Consider the following 22595-nt stretch of genomic DNA (forward strand, 5'->3'; position numbering starts at 1 on the left):
AAGTTATACTAGGATTGACTCTCTACCCCTTTTAAAGAAAATACAGTCTTTGCTTAATCTAAGCATGAAGTTCTATCTGCACACAACGTAATTTCATGATACAATCTGACATTTGGTGTTTAAAACCCATTGGGCCTCCATAAAAACTACTTCTGCCAAATAATCTTATGAAACAACTTGCTTAGTGTTCTCCAAACTACTCTATAAGGATAGAAGACTAAATCCTTTGCTGTGGGTTTCTTTGTTGATAGGACTTCTGCAAGTGGTAAATATAAACCCAAAGGGGCATCAGTAAAAACTACGCCAAGAAAAGCAATGCCTACTTCAAAATGAGAGGACAAAAATGCTCTTTTGACATATTTTAGGTTTAAATTGGATGTTGAGAAGTGAGAGAAGCACAAACACACTGAAGAGTATTTAAGGATCTGAGAATGTAGCACTATCTCTCCTCATCCTGCTACCGCCTACTAGGAAATGAAAGCACAATGCTCAACTTGTTTCTTGGATGTGGAGGATATTTTTAAAAGCATAATATTCCATATACTGCAAAATTAAGCGACTTGTGTTCAGTGTTTGACTTCCCTTCCCCAGAATGAGCCATATAGAGATTGTGAATTTTGAGTTGGTTGGAGAAGAACATTATAGCATGATGAAGAGACTGGGAACTTTATGGAGACATGGAAACCTGGGTTCATATCATAAAAATGCACTGGTAACTGTGATTCTATTTTCCAGACTGGACAAATTTCCTAATTCACAGTAAAAGGTAACCACTGAAAGGGTCTCAGGGTTGCCCTCAAACTGCTTTAGGAAAGTTGTACAGTTCTTGTGGGTGTCAGAATTTGGGTATTAACTATCTCCCACAGTCTTAAGTTGAAGGGTTGGTCCCAGCTGGTGACAGTATGAAGTTTTCGACACTTCATTTGATGAGACCTGGCTAAAAATATAGGTACTAGGGAGATCTTTGGGGGACTCTAATTTGTCTTTGACCTGTCTCCCCTAACTTTCTCCCCTTCCTTCCCATTGTGATGTGAACTCTTCTGTATTTTCATGCCTACCACTATGAGTTGGGACCTCTGTAATCATCACCTAAAATAAATAATCTTATCCTGTAAGTATTTTATGTCAGTGTTTGATCCAGATATTAAGTGTGATTAAAAAGAAGGTTTAGACATGCATTTCTTGCATCAGAGAAAGAACTTGCATTGTCCCATTGCCCCATAGTAGACAGGCTATGAAACCAAGGGGTTGTAGGTAGATACACTTCAAAGAGGTGGGGACATGTCCTCCAGGCCCTGCTTGTCCCCCACTGCTTTCACTGTTGCTGCTACTGACCCACTTATGACTTCGACATCCACTGTGACAAACAATACATATGGCGACTCTTATCTTGTTTACATCCTTTAAATAACTTCCATTGTATTCTATATCACTGGAGCAGGCAATTTCCCCTGTCCCAAAGTGTATTTCAGAGAAAAAAGGACTCTCTCAGTCATTGCTCCATGCACTGTGTCCAGATAAATTGATACACAATCGGAACATAGTCAGCAAAGCCTATGAGCCTACGAGTACAGAAAAATGATTCAAAGAAATGACAGGCATGATTGATATAAAATTTAAAAATCAACAGGAAAAGAGAAGAGATGAGGAGAGAGAGAGAGAGAATATGAGAGGATCCTGGAATAAACCAAAGAGAAATAATCTAAGAATTGAATTTAAGTAGAAAAAATATGGACAAAACCGTGTGTAGTGGTATGCATTTATAGTCTCAACATATGGGGAGAAATGACATGGAAATCCTGAAAGTACACTGAAGACCTTGCTGTCTAAACAAGCAAAACTCTCCCATCCTATGTGTGTGCATGTGCATGTATGTGTGTTTTGTCTAGATCAATCACAAGAAAATCAAATCTTTGAAGCATTCCAGAAAGCCTTATAGAAGGAGATAGTGTGCAGCCCCACTTAAGGAAAGACTTGCAGAAACGACAGAGTAGGAAGAGGAATGGACGTCTAGATTCAAGAGCTTAGAAGACCCTAAGTAAACTCCACCAAAAAATTGCCTTATGGTGGCATATTGTAGCTGTAGAGGTGGCATATTGAGGATGTGGAGGTGGCATATTGCAGCTGTGGAGGTGGCATATTGCAGATGTGGAGGTGGCATATTGCAGCTGTGGAGGTGGCATATTGCAGCTGTGGAGGTGGCATATTGCAGCTGTGGAGGTGGCATATTGCAGCTGTGGAGGTGGCATATTACAGATGTGGAGGTGGCATATTACAGATGTGGAGGTGGCATATTGCAGATGTGGAGGTGGCATATTGCAGCTGTGGCGGTGGCATATTGCAGCTGTGGAGGTGGCATATTGCAGATGTGGAGGTGGCATATTGCAGCTGTGGAGGTGGCATATTGCAGCTGTGGAGGTGGCATATTGCAGGTGTGGAGGTGGCATATTGCAGATGTGGAGGTGGCATATTGCAGCTGTGGAGGTGGCATATTGCAGCTGTGGAGGTGGCATATTGCAGATGTGGAGGTGGCATATTGCAGATGAATTGTCAGAGTACTCAGCAAAGAATACTAAGAGCTGCGGGAGAGAGTTATCAGCTGTATTCAAAGGAACATTCATTAAATGAAAAGCAGAATCAGGAAGGAATATAATTGTATTTTATATTTCATTCTTTTTGTTTGTTTGTTTGTTGAGAGAGGGCTTCTCTGTAGCTTTGGAGCCTGTCCTGGAACTGGCTCTTGTAGATCAGGCTGACCTCAAACTCAAAAAGATCTGCCTGCTTCTGCCTCCTGAGTTCTGGGATTAAAGGTGTGCACCACCACTGCCCAGCTTATAATTTTTATTTTTAAGATAAAATAAAACTGGTAGCCAGGATTATAATCCATAAAATTGTTCTCCAGAAATGAAGGAGAAATGGAAAGAATTGTTCTGTCTATACACAGAAGAAACAGTAACTGCCAGTATTTGTGTGAAAGATTCCAGATAGGAAGGTTATCAATACAGCTAGAGTCTTAGTCAGGATTTACGATTGCTATGAAGAGACATCATGAATGCAGCAACTCTTGTAAAGGAGACATTTATTTGAAGGTGGAATGCTTGCAATTTCAGAGTTTCAGTCCTTTATGATCATGAAGGGGAGCATGAGCATGGCAGTGTGCAGACAGACATGGTACTGGAGCTCAGAGTGTTGTGGAAAGTTGACTGGCAGTCACACTGAGGGAAGCTTGAGCAAAAGAAACCTCAAAGACCAGTCCAACAGTGACACATTTCCTGCAATAAGTCCATCCCTCCTAATAGTGCCACTTCCTTTGGGGGAGGTCATTTTTTTTTTTTTTTTTAGTCCACTGCAGCTGGCATATGAGCCTTATGCTGGCATTCCTGGAGAAACAAATAGGTCTTGACAGAAATGTCTGAGATGCCAGCTGTAGGCCAGTCAACGATATGAATGTCAGAATACTGCAGGATAATCTGGGCAGACAATATTGCATACATTTCGTGAGCCAGCCATCATTTCTTCAGACCAGGAACACACCATACAACTCACTCTGTCTCTCAATGAACGTAAAGATATCCACATCACTGGGAATATATGACAGAAAACAATGGTGTGGGCTTTCAAAAAATTTGGAGTCGAGACAGAAAAATAAAGGCATGAAGGACTAGTTTCTACATCTTGCCCTGCGTGTTTTCCCTCTCACGGTCCTTTGGTGAATTTGAAGAGGTATTTCCAGGGCTGCAGCTACAAGACCTAGGAATAGACATGATTCCAAAGTCAGGGACTTTAGTTATATTTGAAACCTTTAAAGTGTTTGAGGGGTGTTGGTTGTGCATTTACCCTACCCAGCAAAATTTGGAGTAGAAGTAAATCTGCAACCTTATCCCAACAAATTCTAATGCACGTAGGAAAAGGTACTTTGTATACTAATATTCCTGCCTGAATTCTAGTCAAGTACACTGACTAATTTTTGTTTCCCTTTTCCACTTGAAAAGACTTGCGGGTATTAATATAAGGAGTGTGAGATAGCAGCGGAGGGTACAGCACAAAATAAGTAAATTAAAAATTAAAGAACTACAACATTAACTTGAAATAGGCCCATTAACAATGACATTATTTGCTAGCTCAATTATACCAGATACCAGTTTCTGATAAGGTTTGGGAAGCAGATGAAAAAAAAGTGTTGTAGTATCTATTTATGGCCAGAAACTGAAATACAAGCTCGCTTAGGATAATGGTATATTGGACTAATTACTTATGGCTTAATTCAACTTTAGAAGTGGGAATAAGACTTTGAGTTTCATATTCTTTTAATGGAAAACATTCATTTGTGCACAAAAGGAACAACTAACGGCATCATGATATGATTAAATCCTATGCCCTACTGTCATAATTGTGGATCAGAAAAGCTTACCCTTCTCATCCCATGGAAATTTTGGCCAACAGCATACAAAATATGCTGCATAGAGAAGCTAAGAAGTATCTGAACAGATAGGCATTTTCCCATCAAGTCTATTAATAATTCTTCCAAAGGGGCAAGTATCTAGTGTCAGAAGTCATCTTCATTCCGAGAAAAATGGAAACACATAAAAATTAGAAGGGAAATATTGCTTATGCAGATGATGTGATTCTGTGTATACAAACCCTGAAAATTTCACTTGATTGTTAGAAATTATTAAACAAATTCTGTAAATATCAGAATAGAAACTGACATGCAAAATCTAGCAACACTTTTGTACATGAGTCATAATCTTGCTGACAGATTAAAAGTAAATTCCATCCACTATAGTTCCCAGCCAAACAACACGCACACGTATGCACACATTCACCCTCCCACAAATACATTTTTCACGACTCTAAGTTGAAATAATTAATAATGTTGAAATGTCCGTACTTTCCAACATTACTTAGAAATCCAATTCAATTTCTGCTGAAATGTTAATGAAATTCTTCAAAAACTAGGGAAAAAAAAGCAATTCTAAAATTGCCATCTGAGACAATGACTCCATATAAACATGAAGGAAAAGAGGCAATTTGGGTGCATCCTAATTCGTGATTTCAAGACACAGGGCAGAGCTATTGTCATTGAAAAATATGGTACAGCCCTAATAACAGACTTACAGCACAATGGAACAAAAGAAAGAGCTGGGAAGTAAGACTAGAGCCTACAGATAATTTATTCTTGACAAAGGTGTCAAAGCATACGTTGCAGTATGAAGAGCTTCTTTTAAATGATGCAGAGAAGAAAACTCATTGATATGGTGAAGGTTGAAATTTGACCCTTACATCTTACTTTTTACAAAACTCAACTCAAACTGGATCAAAGATCTTATCAACATTTGAAACTGCTAGAAGAAAACAGGAAAGCTATTGGGGACATAGGTATAGTTACTGATTATTGGAAAGGAGCACAAAAACAGAGCAAGCAATGTGCTAAAACACAAATGTAATTGCAACAATCTAAGATGCTTGTGCACAGCGAAGCAAATCATAGAGTGAGGAGAAAGAGGAGAGATGCTCTAGACCTGAAGAAAGCATTTACACACTTGTCCTTGGTCAAATGATTAATACCCAGATTATGAAAATAACTCAATAAACTCAGCTACAGAAACAAACACTCCAAATAAAAATGGAAAAATGGTCTAAACAAATGCTTCTCAAAGAAAGACCTTTAAGTGGTTAATGGAAGTAGGAAAATGTATGATGACTTCAGCCATTGAGAAATACATACCAAAAACTCGGTGAGATATAATTTCATCTAAGTTAGAATGACTGTTAGCAAAAGACACTATATGTGTGTGTGTATTTATATATACACATAAATATACATATATATGTATATACTGAAAAGCATGTGGCCATAATGGTTCTTTTATTTTTTCTTTCTTTTTTTTAATTAATTAATTAATTTATTTATTTATTAAAGATTTCTGCCTCCTCCCCGCCACCGCCTCCCATTTCCCTCCCCCTCCCCAATCAAGTCCCCCTCCCTCATCAGCCCGAAGAGCAGTCAGGGTTCCCTGCCCTGTGGGAAGTCCAAGGCCCTCGCACCTCCTTCCAGGTCTAGTAAGGTGAGCATCCAAACTGCCTAGGCTCCCACAAAGCCAGTACGTGCAGTAGGATCAAAACCCAGTGCCATTGTTCTTGACTTCTCAGCAGTCCTCATTGTCCACTATGTTCAGCCAGTCGGGTTTTATCCCATGCTTTTTCAGACCCAGTCCAGCTGGCCTTGGTGAGTTCCCGATAGAACATCCCCATTGTCTCAGTGTGTGGGTGCACCCCTCGCGGTCCTGAGTTCCTTGTTCATGCTCTCTCTCCTTCTGCTCCTGATTTGGACCTTGGGATTTCAGTCCGGTGCTCCAATGTGGGTCTGTCTCTGTCTCCTTTCATTGCCTGATAAAGGTTAATATCCAGGAGGATGACTAATATCCAGGAGGATGACTATATGTTTTTCTTTGGGTTCACCTTCTTATTTAGCTTCTCTAGGATCACGAATTATAGGCGAGGTCCCTGGCGAACGGGGAGCCTGGTCCTGTTCCATAATGGTTCTTTAAAATGTTGTTAGGATTTTAAGCCACTAGAGCCACAATGGAAGATAGTATGAGAATTCCTGGGAAAGCCAGAAGTGAACTACCACAGTATCAAACTCTGTTATTATGATCTAAAAGAAATAAAATCAGTGTACTTGCATAAGAGATGCCTGCATACTCATGTTTACTGCAGAGTTCTTTACAGTAAACAAATCATGGGATCTGCATGGGTTATCAGAGAGGAAGGAGTAAAGAAAGTGTACTGTATGTCCACAATGACACACACTACACACGTGCAAGGAAGTCCTGTCATTTGAAGCAAAATGTATGAGACTATAGGATGCTCTGTTGCATAACATAATCCATACACTTGTGAAAAGTACTAGATGTTCTTTCTTGTTTATGGAAGTGAATGACATGTGCCCATTTAGCTGTTCTTCAGCTGAGGTATCCGTGCCTGTCCCATGAGGAGGTACAGCACAGGGTGACTTCCTTCAGCTGCATAATAGCTTTAGGAACAGCTTCTTGATGTGGTGGCAGCTTAGTGTGCATTTGCTTGGTGCATAGGGTATAGGGATTCCATACATAGAGAGGGACTGGATGAGGACCTCAGTGTCAGTCTCCTTTCCGTCTCTCACCCTCCTCCTCTCTCCCTTCCTATTTTTCATATTTATTTATTTACTTTAAAACAACTTTTTTCATTTTACATATCAGTCCAAGTTTCCACTCCCTCCCCTCCTCCGTCTCCTTCACTTTCTCCCACTCCCCAACTTTCTCCCACCACACCCCCCATCCACTACTCAGAAAGGATAAGGCTTCCCATGGGGAGTCTACAAAATCTGTCACATCACACCTAGGTAGGCCCAAGGCCCTCCTCCCTGTGTTTAGGCTGAGCAAAGTATCCCTCCATTGCGAAGGGGCTCCAAAAAGCCAGTATACACACAAGAGATAAATCTTGGTTCCACTGCCAGTGGCCCTACGGACTGCCCAAGCCACCCGATTGTCACCCACATTCAGAGGGCCTAGTTTGGTCATATGCAGGATCCCCAGATGTCAGTCCTCAGTCAGTGAGCTCCCACTAACTCAAGTCAGCTGATTTTGTGGGTTTCCCCATCATAGTCTTGATCCCTTTGCTCATAACATAACTTCTCCTTCTCTAGACTAGACTCTGTGAGGTTGGCCCAGTGCTTAGCTGTGGATCCCTGCATCTGCTCCCATCATTTGCCGGATGAAGACTCCATGGTGACAATTAAGGTAGTCTTCAATCTGATTACAGGGGAAGGCCCATTCAGGTTCCCTCTCCACTATTGTTTAGGGTCTTATCAGGAGTCATGTTTGTGGATTCCCAGAAAATGTTCCTGTTGCTAGGTTTCTTCCTAACCCCATAATAGCTCTCTCTTTCTTTGCTCTCCCTCTCTGTCCTTCCCCAATCTTGGCCATCCCATTACCTCATGTCCTCCTCCTTCCCTTCTCCCCTCCCTATTCACCCCCATATTCCCAATTTACTCAAGAGATCTTGTCTATTTGTCCATACCCTGTATGTCTCTCTTAGGATTCCTCATTGTTCTCTAGCTTTTCTGGGGCTATGGACTATAGGCTGGGTATCCTTTGCTTTAAATCTAGTATCCCCTTCTGAGTGAGTACATATTGTGTTTGTCTTTCTGGCTCTGGGTTACCTCACTCAGGATGTTCTCTTGTAGTTCCATCCATTTGCCTGCAAATTTCAAGATGCCATTGTTTTTTACCGCTGAGTGGTAATCCATGTTATGACTCAAATGGACTTAACCGACCTCTATAAAGCATTTTACCCAAACTCAAAAGAATATACCATTGTCTCTGCACTGCGTGAAGCCATCTCTAAAACTGCAAATTGCAACAGATACTAAAAATTGGAATAAGCCCCTGTATCCTATTGGATCACCATGACTTAAAATTAGAATTCAACAACAACCCTATTTGCAGAAAGCCTTCAAACTCATGGAAATTCAATGATGCTCAACTGAATCACCCCTGGGTCAAGGAAGAAATAGAAAGAAATTAAAGACTTCCTAGAATTCCATTAAAATGAGGGCACAACATACTCAAATCTATGGGACACTATGAAAGCGCTACTAAGAGAAAAGTTCATAGCAATAAGTGCCTACATAAAGAAAGTGGAGAAATCCCACACTAGTGACTTAACATCACACCTGAAAGTTCTAGAACAAAAGGAAACAAACTCATCCAAGAAGAGTAGATGACAGGAAATAACTAAATTGAGGGCTGAAATCAATAAAATAGAAACAAAGAAAACAATAAAAATAATCAATGAAACAAAGAGCTGGTTCTTCAAGAAACTCAACAAAATAGACAAACCCTTATCCAAATTAACCAAAAGCCAGAAAAAGAATATCCAAATAAACACAATCAGAAATGAAAAGGAGAACATAACAACAGACACCAAGGGAATCCAGAGAATCATTAGGTCATACTTCAAAAACCTGTACTCCACAAAATTGAAAAATGTGGAAGAAATGGACAATTCTTCTGGGTAGGTACCATATACCAAATTTAAATCAAGACCAGACAAACAATTAAAAGAGACCAACAATCCCTAAGGGAATATAAGCAATCATCAAAAGTCTTCCAACCACAAAAAGCCCAGTGCCAAATGGTTTCAGTGCAGAATTCCACCAGAACTTCTAAGAACTGATGCCAATACTCCTTAAATGGTTTTTATAAAATAGAAACAAAAGGAACCTTGACAAACCTTTTTATGAAGCTATTGTTACCATAATATCTAAATCACAAAGATTCAACTAAGAAATAGAATTACAGACCAATCTCTCTCATGAGCATTGATGCAAAATATTCAATAAAATACTAACAAACCAAGTCCAAGAACACATCAAAAAATTATCCACCATGATAAAGTAGGCTTTAGCCCAGACATACAGGGATGTTTCTACACATGAAAATCTGTCAATGTAATTCACCAGAAGAGCAAACTTAAAGAAGAAAAAACCAACACGATCATCTCAGTAGATGCTGAAAAAGCCTTCGACAAAATCCAACACACCTTCACGATAAAGGTCTTGGAGAGATCAGGGATACAGGGAACTTAATAAAAGCAATATACGGCAAACTGACAGTCAGCATCAAACTAAATGGAGAGAAACTCTCCCCTTCCTCTCTCTACTTTTCCTTCCTATTTTAATGCTTTGACCCTCAAATCAATGTTTGCCATGAATGTGTCCAGTGACTTCTCCACTGTCATGTTTGTCACTGTTGCGACCCTATCATTACCAGAGAGCTTGATTTCCCATCAGCTGAGTGTTTCCTGATCAATTAACACTAGTTTACCACTGTTAGTGCTCCTCTCTGCAGTGTATTCCTTTTCGCTCCCTATTATTCTCCCGAAATTCCTATTCTGTAATGAAGGGAGTTGACTTCTGGAAGCATCCCAGAACCTCTGACCTATGATTTACAACATATTCTTAATGACATAAAAGAAAACAAACAAAAGAGCATTTTTGAACATCCCCCAGAGACTTTCCCCATTGCCATCTAATTTTAGGTCATTTCAGTTCCTGCTGTTTCGCATAGCGCTGTCAAGTCTGCAGAACGTGTAGTCGCTTATGGGCCGAATGTTCTGTTTGTAAGTGTCTGCTGTTTAACCTTTCCCTTTAAAATTTAATCAGCATGAGAGGAAATAAACACTCTGTTCCCATTGTGCATTGGGAGTGATATCCTCCTCCATTTCCCCAGTGATAACCAGGTTCCAGATGGCCACCTTTACTGCAAAGAATCAGGTTGACTCCCAAAAGGAGCATGCCAGTGATTTCTACCAGGCAGAAGGTAACCGCTTCTGAGATTGAACCAAAGGCCAAGCTTTTATTTCGGACTATTTGTAGGACTCACAAGTCAATTTAGGGATGCAGTAGCTGATGACAAAGAACTGGTGGTTGATATTTTAACAAATTCGGAAGGAAAAGATTTTTCTGGGAAAGAGATATGGAACTTACGGAGTACAAGGCTACTATTAAAACCTAAAATTTGAATTTTAGAAGGAATTTTGAACAATATTTGACGAAGCAGCTAGAGGAGTGCTGAACCTAATCATACATAACCAACTACTCTTGCTAAGCTTTCCCCTGTTTCAGGTGCAAACTGCAACCCAACGCAGCTCTACTGGAAACAGCTTTGAGGAATTTCAGGCCTTGTTTTTCTCATTAAGAGAACCTAAAATCACTAAATAAAAACGACAATCTCTATTCAAATTGCTTATGACACATCATTGTTCAGACAGATATTTAGTCCATATATCACTCACGTTTTATGGATCTACATTTGGTGTCATGAAACTAAAATCACAAGTTTTCCTTATTAAACGTAGAGGGGAAATTAGCAGGAGAAAGTCATTGTTTCAAGGACTCTACTCTCTGCATAGGTGAGTAATAATCTCATATATTCATAAATTCTCTCCTCTCTTCCTCCTTCCCCTCACCACCTCAAATTCATATTAACCCCTAGATAAAAAAGGGTCTCATGTAAGGCAGGTATAATAACTCTTTAATTATATGTTGAGATGTTTCTTTTTCATCCGAACATTTTTATCAACAACTAAATTCATTTTAAAGGAAATTTTGCAAATGGAACACAAATTTTTTTCTTTTCTTTTTTGGAGACAGGGTTTCTCTGTGGTTTTGGAGCCTGTCCTGGGACTAGCTCTTGTAGACCAGGCTGGTCTCAAACTCACAGAGATGGAACACAAATTTAAGACACATTTTACTCATATGTACAACATTTGGGTAATTTTTAAACATATAATTTTCATGGGTTTTATTCATACAGGCAGGAATACATTAAGTCTTTGCACATCATAAACTTCAACAGAGATATCTCATGTTTTACCTCCTTGGTTTTTTTTTTTGTTGTTGTTTTTTGAAATAAAGAGTTGGTGAATAAAAGCATTTTGAAAATATAAGTGCTGACCACTTACTAATTTATAAATGGATACAATATTATTTAACATAATAAGAAAAATATATTTAACATGAGATTACTACATTATGTTAATATGTCACTTAACAAAATTATCTTGTAAGGTGGCCAGTTCTTAAGTGCTGAGACCATTAAAGTCCATGAGTTTAAATAACTTGCTTAGTCTTACAAAGTAAAGCCAAGTTAATGGTTTCCATGCTGGAAACCAAAACAATCTTGTGTTCTCCTTCTCTCACTGTCTTCTGGTACACACAGTATACACATGAGGGAGGTGTGCAGCTCAACACATGTGCTCGGCTCTGCCAGAACTGCTTACAGGAAAAAGGCTTGCTGGAATCATGCTGTACACAGCCAGCTCCATGCTCACTGGATCCTGTTCCTCTTTTCCAGTACTGCTTCTATTTTAGGCTTCTTGCTTTTGTGCTACTCTTCTGTACCTTCACTCAGTCCCACCTTACAACTCTAGATAAGAGGAAAAGGTTGTTGCAGTTTAAAAAGAATGACAAAACAAAACAAAATGAGCATGCATTCATACAAATATATCCACACAGTTAAGCCTTCCGATCGTTCCTCAGGAAATTACATAGTAGGTGGCATGAAGCTTCCTTTCTTTTTTTATTAAGAATTTTATAATACAATCTTTTCTCATTTTACATAGCTTTCACATTTCCTCCTCCCTCCTTTCCTTTCACCCCACCTTTTCACCCACCCTACCCCCACATCAACTCCTCAGAGTAGGTAAGGAAGCCTGAGTTCTTAATTTCAGTTAGAACAATGAAGGACAATCGGAAAACATCCGATCTTCCTAGAAGAATTAGATAAGCTTTTAAATCCACTATGGCAACCTACATAGAGAAATGAAACACCAGTGTGTTTCGGTTCAGCGTTCATTCCCAATGATGGATAGTTATTGTGGGGAATCGGGTCTGCCATTCCACGGAAACCAGAAACGAAGCTCATTCACTTATTATATTGTATCTTGCTTCATTGTCTGTCTACAAGTATGCTGCATGAGTGTGGGTGTCTGCAAAGGTACCAGTATTCTTGGCCTTGGAGATCCGGGTAGTGGCGAGCTGTCTGAAATGGGTGTCAGGAACCACAGCTGGGGCTTCAGGAGTACTTTTCCCCTCAAAACCAGGCACTGATTCCATCTCTCCATCTAGATGAACTCTAGAAAAGTGAAACCAGGCAAACAGTTATATGCGGACAAAATCCAAAAGTAATGAGAAATTTTTTGTGAAAACTTCACTTGAGTATCCATTGTCGTATTTGCTACTATGTTCTTATGGACCAAGACAAGAGGCTTTTGTGCCTCTTTAATGAATTGCCAGGGACCAAGGAACTGCTGGGATCCAGATTAGGAGGAAAGGTCACTCTGCTACTTCCTGTCTTTCAATCAAGTGCATAGATGGACGTTCAGTGCCTCTTCCTCTTCCCTCATCAGAAATCCCCATCCTCCTGGCCCAGAGACAACTTTTCCTGATACGATTTCTTCATGAATAATGAATCGATAGGGATTTCTTTTTCAGAGACCCAAATTCTAAGAAAATAGGAGCTAGTTACACTGATTTTCCTCAGTTGCCTATTCTGGTTTTTGTTTTGTTTTGTTTTGTTTTCTAGACAGGGTTTCTCTGTAGCTTTTGAGACTGTCCTGGATCTAGCTCTTGTAGACCAGGCTGGCCTCGAACTCAAAGAGATCCGCCTGACTCTGCCTCCCAAGTGCTGGGATTAAAGGCGTGTGCCACCACCATTGGGCCAATTTCCTATAATAAAATAACCATTGCGAGCATAGTCGTGTATTAAATCATCTTTCTGGACACATATTTTATCCATAATATAAAAGAGAACCACCAATGAAAACAGCTCCTAGAGCAAATGTCTGTTTGCCTTTCTTTGGCAGACACTGATGTGGAGCTGACATAGTCTGGCAAACTTGAGAGCAAATGATGTAGTCAAAGTTATTTGTTCAAGATGACTACAATAATTTTTAAATTCAAATTTTAGAGAATTAGTTTAGAAACTTTGTTAATTCTAAAAAAATCTACAATTCAACCTCCTGCTATTCATTACTTAGTAATAATTTTTATTTATGAAACAAACATATTTTATACCCTTTATTATTTATCAAAGGAGATATAATTCAGCAGTTGAGCACTTGCTTGGCATGCCTGAGGCTCTGGGTTCAATATTTAATACTAGCAGAAGAATAAAAAAATAAACAAACAAGAACCATGGTTTATCTAATTGTTAATTTCTACATGTATTTATAACTCTTCTCTTTATTCATAACTCTTTATGCATTCAATAAAGACTTTTAATTGTATTAATTTCACCCATTTTTATAATCCCCAGTTTCCTAAAGATTCAGCTTGTCATTAGATGCATATATTAAACACATGTTCTGCGTGTCTATGGAGTTTAGACATAAAGGCTTGTTGGTTTCCCACAGATTCAGCTTTCAATCTGGTAGAAATTACATGAACTGCGTAAATGCCATCAATTCCCTAGGAAATAAATCACTGAAATATCTCCTTTTCTCTTCTGAATATTTCATTAGTTGCTGAAGTTGGAAGATATTTCCTACGGAATTTTACTGTCATTTGTTAGTCATTTGGCCTTTATTAGTTTTTCATAGCATAAGGTCCACATGTAGATGGTAAGTGCTAAGTAAGTCTCTCTTTGAAACTCAACTAAATAGGAAAGTTCTTAGTACATCTGATGCAAGGCCTTTGTTAGGTATTGTTTGTAGATTAGTGAGTGTTTACTACACATACATGGTTCTTACCAACTCATAAGTTGAAATTAACTATATATAAATATATATGCATGTATATTTATACATACACATATTTACACATGTATTTATATCTGCATATATATTTATATGTCTATTTGTATTCATGCATATATTTATATTTACATATGAATGTATATGTGCTATGTGTAGATATGTGTATATATGATTATATTTGCATATAAGAACTAGTTACTATAGAAACATGTATGTGGAGAAAACATGCATGCTATATAGTTTTTATCATGTGAGCAAAGCAGCAAAACATTCTAGAGTAAAGAGTTATTAAAACTTGAGGAACAAACTATATTTCAGCAATAACAAATCAATAGTTACAGTGAACATATTTTCAACTCCTTATGTTGAATTATTTTTAACATTTTGACATATTTGTCAAAATTTGAACTTGGGTGGCAGAAAATGTGGGTTATACAGTTAAATTTATTTTATCCCAGGAAGAGGGCATTTATAAGAATGAAAGCATTTAGTAGAACTGAGATATCAAGATGAGCTGGTGATCCTGGCATCCAGATCATTTGAACATGAGTTAAAATATAAGGATGGCTGAAGGGGCCAGAAAGATCTTTCCTTGTGTCAAATGGCACATTCTCTATCTTATTTCATGTGAGATATCTCTGACTTATTCTATATGTGACATATCTATGATAACCAAATGTCTATTTGGAAGGAAACTGTTGCATATTAGGGTGACTTTTCTTCAGGAATAGAAAAGTGGAAGTGTTAAAGTCTGTTGTGAAGGCTGGAAGAATGGCCCCAACAGTGTTAACAATGTAAATCCTGTGCGTAGGACATGGAAAAGAACACATATCAAGATATGACAACAGACTTGTTATGAATCATGTAGATAAAGCCAATAGTTAAGGTGCCAAACTACTGAGAACTGTGTTCATTCATGTAATGCTTATAAACCCAAGTCAAATAACATTATTTGTGCTATTACTCAAAGAGAGAGAAATTGTATATAATGAAGGCATTAGGAAATATTTGTCTGCTAGAAAACCTTGCAAGTAGAAACCAGCATTCTCTGTCCAGTCCTGTTTGATTGTATGATCCCTGAGTTTCACATATCCCTGCCTCTGTTTTCTAGAAAGTAGAGTGATTTTACTACTAGTGAATAAAAAATAGCAAGAAGTAAGTAGTGGTGGCAAGAACTGAAACTGTTCGTGAAGAATGATAAGAATGATAATGAACTTGGCTTGATACTGTCAAAGAAATTCTGACTGGCCTTCAACCCAGAGTTTACCATAGTAAATTATCTTTCAGTGTTAAAGGGGAAAAAAGAATGTATCTAGTAGTTTCTTCTGCATACAGAGGAAGCTGTGCAAATTACAGCCAGTGGGAAGTAGGTGAAGTGTAAAGCATAGCATCCAAGGAATGTCCCTGAGGAACAATTTCTACTTCCTACCTGACAGATGGTCTTTGTCACCACTGTCTGTACAACAGGAAGCCTCGACCTTAGTAAGAGAGGCACACCCATGGTCAGTAACACTGGAGGGTCCTGGATCCTTTCCATGTGGGTGAGAAACTGAATACCTGTTTACAGCATGATTATGTTGACGCTCATGCCCTGTGAAGCACTGTTGGATCCTACTAGACACAATATGCTGACTTTGATACATTTAAAGTTTTAAAATATTTGATGACATTATTCAATTTTGTAAAATTTCACTCCTAAAATTTGGAAATCCCCCTTTTTACAGCTTTAATTTTTTACCATCTCAGATACTTATTCTTTATAAATAGATTGTTATTGATGATTGTTTTCCTTGGTAAACATTTCGCACAGCTGGGAAGAGCTTGCACACTAAATGTATGCTAGAACTAGATACATAGTCAAATGATCTTCAGTTTATCAGATTGTAAATATTTTTAACTGAAAAATAAAAAATATATATCTAAAATTTTGTATGAAAAGCAAACATATTAATTAGTAATTTTTAAAATTCCTAAGTAAATCTCAGTTTCCCACTAAGTTGTAAATAGAATTCGACCTATCAAAGATGGTACTGACAAAATTCCAGAGTTACAGATGAAATCCTAGAATTAATGCAGATTAACTGTGGAATAAAGACAATATTGTACACATACACTAAGCCCTGGCCTCAGTTTGATGAGGGACAGACTGATTTGATTGTTCATTTAAATGTTTCCACAGAGAAATTAATGCCTATATAAAAAGACTGCATATAAATTCCTCAAAATCTAGTTATTATACAATAACATAAATAAAAAGTGACATAAACATCTGTCATTTGATTTTGATAGAATGTAACACCATTTAATTCTGATTCTTATTGAGCTCCAGTGGGTGGCCTTTAAGACTTATTGTGGGGCACAGCATTAAGAGCCACAGAGTTGCAGCCCATTTGGAGAGGGTTTGTTTCTCATCACAAAAGGAGCCTTAGCTTCCAGATTTAACACTAAAAAGAGTGGGTCAACATTTTAATTTAAAAAGTTTAAAGATAATTTTATTTGTTAGAATGGTGTCATCATATAAGTGATGTTAGTAATGGAATGGCATACTACTTGGGAAACCCTTCATGAGAAAGAAACACGTTGGAATTAGTGTTGAGTTTTATGAGGATTCTCGTCCTTGGTTCCAGTGCCTCTTTTGTGAATAAGCTGTTAAGAATATCACTTATCTTTACACAACTTTAACCTTTTCCAACATACTTTCCTAAATAACTAATAAATATCAATTGTGTAGTAAATAAGTAACAGTTTATGTAAAGCTGATATTAGAAGGGAGAATGCAAAAGAAATCATAGCCCCAACATCTAGAATAGTAGACTGAGTCTATTTAAGATGTATTAGGGGAATTTGGTTAGAGATATGAATTTATTTTAATTACTTAGATTACTAGTGTGGGTTTCTTGAACCTGGTATGAAATAGCTAGGTAGACTATTTAATATTTGATATCTTTTATAGGTAGTATGGTTATTTTAATACAGAAAATGATTTAATTTATGTATGACAGAAAGTAGATTCAAACTATTTGTAAAGTGATGGAATTGTCAAGACCAGTTTGTCCTTCAGTCTTTGCCTGTAAAGGAAGCTATGAAAGTTGTTGGTGTGTTCCATACAAGTACTAAGCTGCAAAGACCAATATGGCTGCTAAGAAACTAGCCTCAACCTGTCTGTGTTATATAAATTTGTAGCACCCTCTATGATGTAAAACATTAAAATATATATAAAATAAGAGTGTTTGAGGGTTTCGATAGGTGTAGGTCCTCCTCCATGCCTGTGGCACAAAATGCAGACTTCTTCCCCTGCCTTTAGTTCAGAAGTTCGTATGGAAAATAAACTCCTCACTGATTTTTTTTAAATGAATGAAAGTGCAAATGTAAATTTAAATTATCACCCCCATTTAATATTAAAAGAACATCTCTCTTTCAGTTCTACATTTAGGATTAAAATTGTTTGCCATGTATATGATGTGTATATGTATATACATATATCAACATAAATATGTCTATGTATAAATACATGAAAATGTGAATCCTGTGGAAGAGGCGCAGGAAGGATTGTCGAAGGCAGAGGTGTCAAGGACACCACAAGAAAACCTACTGACTTAACTAACCAGGATGCATAGAGGCTCACAGAGATGGAACCAACATAACCCTCTGCATGTGTTATGGTTATGTAGCTTGGTCTTCCTGAGGGACTTCTAAAGGCATGGGCTGTCTCTGACTCTTTTTTCTGGCTTTTGGAACCCATTTCCTCTTACTGTTATGCCTTGTCCTGCCTTAATATGATCACAGGTACCTATTATTTATGCAACTTGACACGCTGTGTTTGCTTCATATCCCTAGGACGCTTGCCCTTTCCTGAAGGAAAATGGAGGATGAGGAATGGATGGGGTTGGAGCTGGGAGTAAAGGATGAGGGAAACTCTGTTGGGATGGCAGTTTGTTGTTGTTGTTGTTGTTGTTGTTGTTGTTTAATATTGTATGAGAAACTCTATTTTCAAAACTAAAACAAATAAAAAGAAAATTCTAAAAATTTTAGAAATGTTCTACAGATGTGAATATTTAAAAATGTAATGTATAATTAAAAATTACAGATTAATAGAAAGTCATCTATAATAATTAAACACACAATGGAGTATTACTCAGCGGTAAAAAGCAATGACATCTTGCAATGTGCAGGCAAATGGATGGAACTAGAAAAAAACATCCCGAGTGATGTTTCCAGACCCAGAAATAAAAACATGGTATAGACATACTCATAATTGGATATTAGATGTAAAGCAAAGGATAACCAGACTATAGTACACAATGCCAGAGAAGCTAGGTTAAAAAGAAGGACCCCTAGAGAGATACAAATGGAGGGTCCAAAGAAGGAGAAATAGTTAAGATCTCCTAGGTAAACTGGAAGGGGGAGTTATAATGGAGGAGATTGTGTATGGGAACATGAGACATCAAGATGGCCAAGTTGGGGGAGGGACAGAGAGGGAGAGCAATAAAAGAACTATCTTAGAGGGAGCACTATGATGTTAGGGAGAAGCCTGGTGCTGGGGAATTCCCAGGAATCCACAAGGATGACCACTGATAAGACTCCTAGCAGTAGTTGATAGGGTGCCTGAACTGACCTTTGACTGTAAACTCATTAGTGACTACCCTAATTGTCATTATAGAACCTACATCCAGTAACTGATAGAAGCAGATGCAGTGATCCACAGCCAAGCACTGGGCTGAACTCCTAGAGTTCAACTAAAGAGAGAGAGGACGGATCATATGAATAAGTTGTAGGGGGTGTCAGGATCTTGTTTGGGAAAACCACAGAAACAGCTGATCGGAGCTAGTTGGAGCTCAGGGACTCTGGACTGCCAGCTGGGGATTCTGCATGGGGTTGAGCTAGGTCCTCTGAATGTGTGTGACATCGACTTGATCTATTGGCGGAACCCCTAGAAATGGGACCAGGACTTATTCTGGGTGCACATACTGGCTTTTGGAAACGTATTCCCTATGGTGGGATACCTTGCTCAGCCTTGATACGGGGGGGGGAGGGGAGTGGAGGGTCTTGGTCCAGCCTCTACTTGGTATACCAGACTTTGTTGAGTCCTCAAGGGAGGCTTTACCTCCTCTTAGGAGTCAATGGAGAGTGGGATGGGAGAGGGGCGGGAGAAGAGGAGGGGGAAGCTGGGGTTGGTATTTAAAATGAAAAATAAATTGATAAATTTTAAAAAAATATATATGATTAGAATCAGTCTCTATCCATTGGTCTCTGAACTCTCTCTTTTGTATAAAACAGTAAGAAATTAAAATGTTCGCTCACTTCTAATCTGTGCCCCTCCCATCTTTGAGTCCCCTTCTGGCTCTAAATAGTTCTCACATAGTATCTTTTAGCTCTACCATAGTCGTTTACCTAGACTAGAGATTTCAGCTTCAGTCCATAATAGCTTTTTAGTCTCTGGACATCAGCCAGCAGAATTTACTGAGTAGATAATATTCAATCAAGTTGCAGAATTTGGAAAAGTAAATCATATTGGTCAGTAAATTATACCCAAAATTTTGAGCCCATGTTTACAATTTGGAGATTAAAATGAGTCATATAGTCTTCTTCAATCAACTCATCACTTACTAAAACTGTTTCCAATGAGATGATTGAGTTATGAAGGTATGTGAAGAATTTACTTGCGTTCCATATACTTGGAAAAGATCATAATTTTCCAGATATTTTTATAAAAAAAATCCCTAAACTGTTTCATTTACTTTTTAAAGCACTGCTATGCAATTATTTTCTCCTTTGGAAATATGGTACTTACAAAACTAACATTGATGTCATTTCATTTTTATAAACAAAATGTATGGATAGCTTATGAAGAGTTTTAAGTGAAATATAAAATAAATCTCAGGATCAACAGTATATATTAGGAAATTAAATAGTGCTGTAGCTGAGATTCAATTAAACATGTAGAAGATTTGAAAAACAGAAACAGCTTTTTAAACAAAAATTTTTGCCTGGAACAAAGCTTCTCAAGAGGGCAAGACTTCTGTGCTAAGTGTTAGTCCCCTTACGAGATTTGTAAGGATAGTCATGCCACTTCCTTTAAACTATAGGGTTGGCATTTGGAAAATGTATCAAGAAAATGATCAATTAAAAATACCTGAGTTTTTAGCATGACATTAAATCTTGTCTTGACACTAGGTTCTATTTAAGTGCACAGATTAAGCTTACATCTAAAAGAGAAAAAAAACAAACAATGAACAACAACAACAAAAAAGAATACTAGGCAACTAAAGAGTGCTGAGTCTTCTTGATTGAGGAACACACCAATTGGTTATCTATTAACAAATGGACAGCCCTGGAAACATACATGCATGCAACATTATACTGGCAGAGCAAATTGTGTTCATAGACATATATACATATGCACTTGCATGTGGCAACAATTTTTAAAAAGAGGCCATGAGTTTGAAAGGCAGCAAGGAGTAGTATATGGGAGGGTTTGGAGTGAGGAAAGAGAAGAGAAAAAAAGCTATCTTTATATTATAGTCTCAAAATAAAAGAAATAAACAAAAATAACTTGGCTAATAACATTTTTAGTGATTTTGTTTTTCCCTTCAATGGTATATGATGAAAATATTAACTATACAATGATATTAAGACTTAGATATAATTAGTAGTAGTTTAAATATAACTGTTAGTTTTCATTTGAATATTAAAATAAATTGTATTAATACTTTCAATTGAAACTGGAACATTTCCCCATGTTCTTAGACTGTGCCTACGTTGAAGAGTTTTTTCTGTTTTTTTCTTAGCCTCATCTGGTATAGCCATACACTGTCCTTGATTTTTTTTCCCTTTTCCACACTTAGAGTTTCCTTCCTTACCCTGAGACAAGGAAGTCTCAAAACTCCAGCTCAGGATTTCAATGCTATAATGTTCCTCGGAGAAGACATTGGTTGATATGAACCAGGAGAGGAAGAAAGGAAGCGCGTAAGAATCTGCAACTTATTCTAAGGAAGCATCTGGTCTCTCACGTAAGTGATATGACATTTATGCTAACAATGCCCACAATATACAAATGCGTAAATCCACCATTTAGATTGCAAGGTCTCTCTATTAATCAAGGTTTATCTGATGCTGCTCCTTTGAGGAAACTTCAAACTCACAGAATTTTATCTTTCATACAAACACTGAAATGCATTCAGAATTCACAAGTTAAAGTGTGTGTTTGTTTAAAGGAATAGAGGAAGCAGTTAGCTTTCAGTCTTCCAGAAAACATCTTTTCCTTCCTGTAAGGTTAAAGTCAATGTCATTTGTAGGTTTTTTTTCCCCAGAAAAACAGCAAAAGGTCTTTGGCTTTTATCTTGTAAAAAAAAAAAAAAAAAAAAAAAAAAAAAAAAAAAAAAACAGTCATGAGGTCCCCAGAAAAGAATGAGCAGGTATGTAAAAATAGAAGTTGGGCACTGACTGCACTTATATTACAATAGCAATGAATGAGGTTAAGAGATATTGAGAATAAAATTTCTTGTATTGAATGTATTTCTTGTAGGCATCCCAAGTCACCACCCAGAAGCCCCCGAGCTGTAGTGTGAAGGTAGCCAGGAGATTATTTTTTAAATAACTAAGTTGATTATTGTCCTCTCAAGATCTGTGAAGAATTTTGATGGGACCTTGATGGGGATTGCATTGAATCTATAGATTGCCTTTGGTAGAATTGCCATTTTTACTATGTTGATCCTCCCAATCCAAGAGCAAGGGAGATCCTTCCATTTTCTGGCATCCTCTTCAATTTCTTTCTTCAAAGACTTAAAGTCTGAGAGCATGATTGGGAGAGCAAGCAAAATGACAGAGGAACAATTGTCCCCCACCCGGGAGAACTTGCAGGTGAGTTAGAAAAGAATAAGAAGCAGAATGAGCTCATATCCCGCATTCTTCATCATCCAGATGTTTTATAATACCTGCCACTCCTGGTGTTTCATTTTTATTACTGATACTGTGTGCAATGCTGATAATACTGAAGTTTAAGAAAACGGAGTTCAAACAAGATGATTTATTAAAAATATTGTTAATCTTGTGGCTCTTTTATCAAGAACAGATAGAAGCTACTGGTATCTAAGTTTCCCTTCCTAAGAGCATTTTCTAACTATGACTGTATATAAAACTAGAGTATATTGATCACCCATGCTTTCTCAAAAATGTGCAAAGAAACTTGATGTTAGTCTTGAAGATAATTAAGACCATAAAATATGAATTCAATATATCAATAACAACAGGTAAATCATCTCTTTTAAACACTTTAAAATAAGTGATATCTCATG

General features: G+C 37.7%; 1 long non-coding RNA gene across 1 annotated transcript in view; it reads right to left on the bottom strand.

Moving 5' to 3' along the window:
• Nucleotides 1-11612: 11612 nt before the first annotated feature.
• The window catches only part of LOC130867032 (uncharacterized), a 41838-nt gene continuing 30855 nt past the window's right edge, over nucleotides 11613-22595 (bottom strand). The window contains exons 4-5 of the long non-coding RNA XR_009056401.1: nucleotides 12547-12680; nucleotides 11613-11972 (exon numbers count right to left, since the gene is read on the bottom strand). This is a non-coding gene — a long non-coding RNA (uncharacterized LOC130867032). The remainder of the gene's footprint in view (nucleotides 11973-12546; nucleotides 12681-22595) is intronic.

This window comes from Chionomys nivalis, chromosome 26 (genome assembly GCF_950005125.1).
Source record: "Chionomys nivalis chromosome 26, mChiNiv1.1, whole genome shotgun sequence".
Taxonomy (NCBI): Eukaryota; Metazoa; Chordata; class Mammalia; order Rodentia; family Cricetidae; genus Chionomys; species Chionomys nivalis.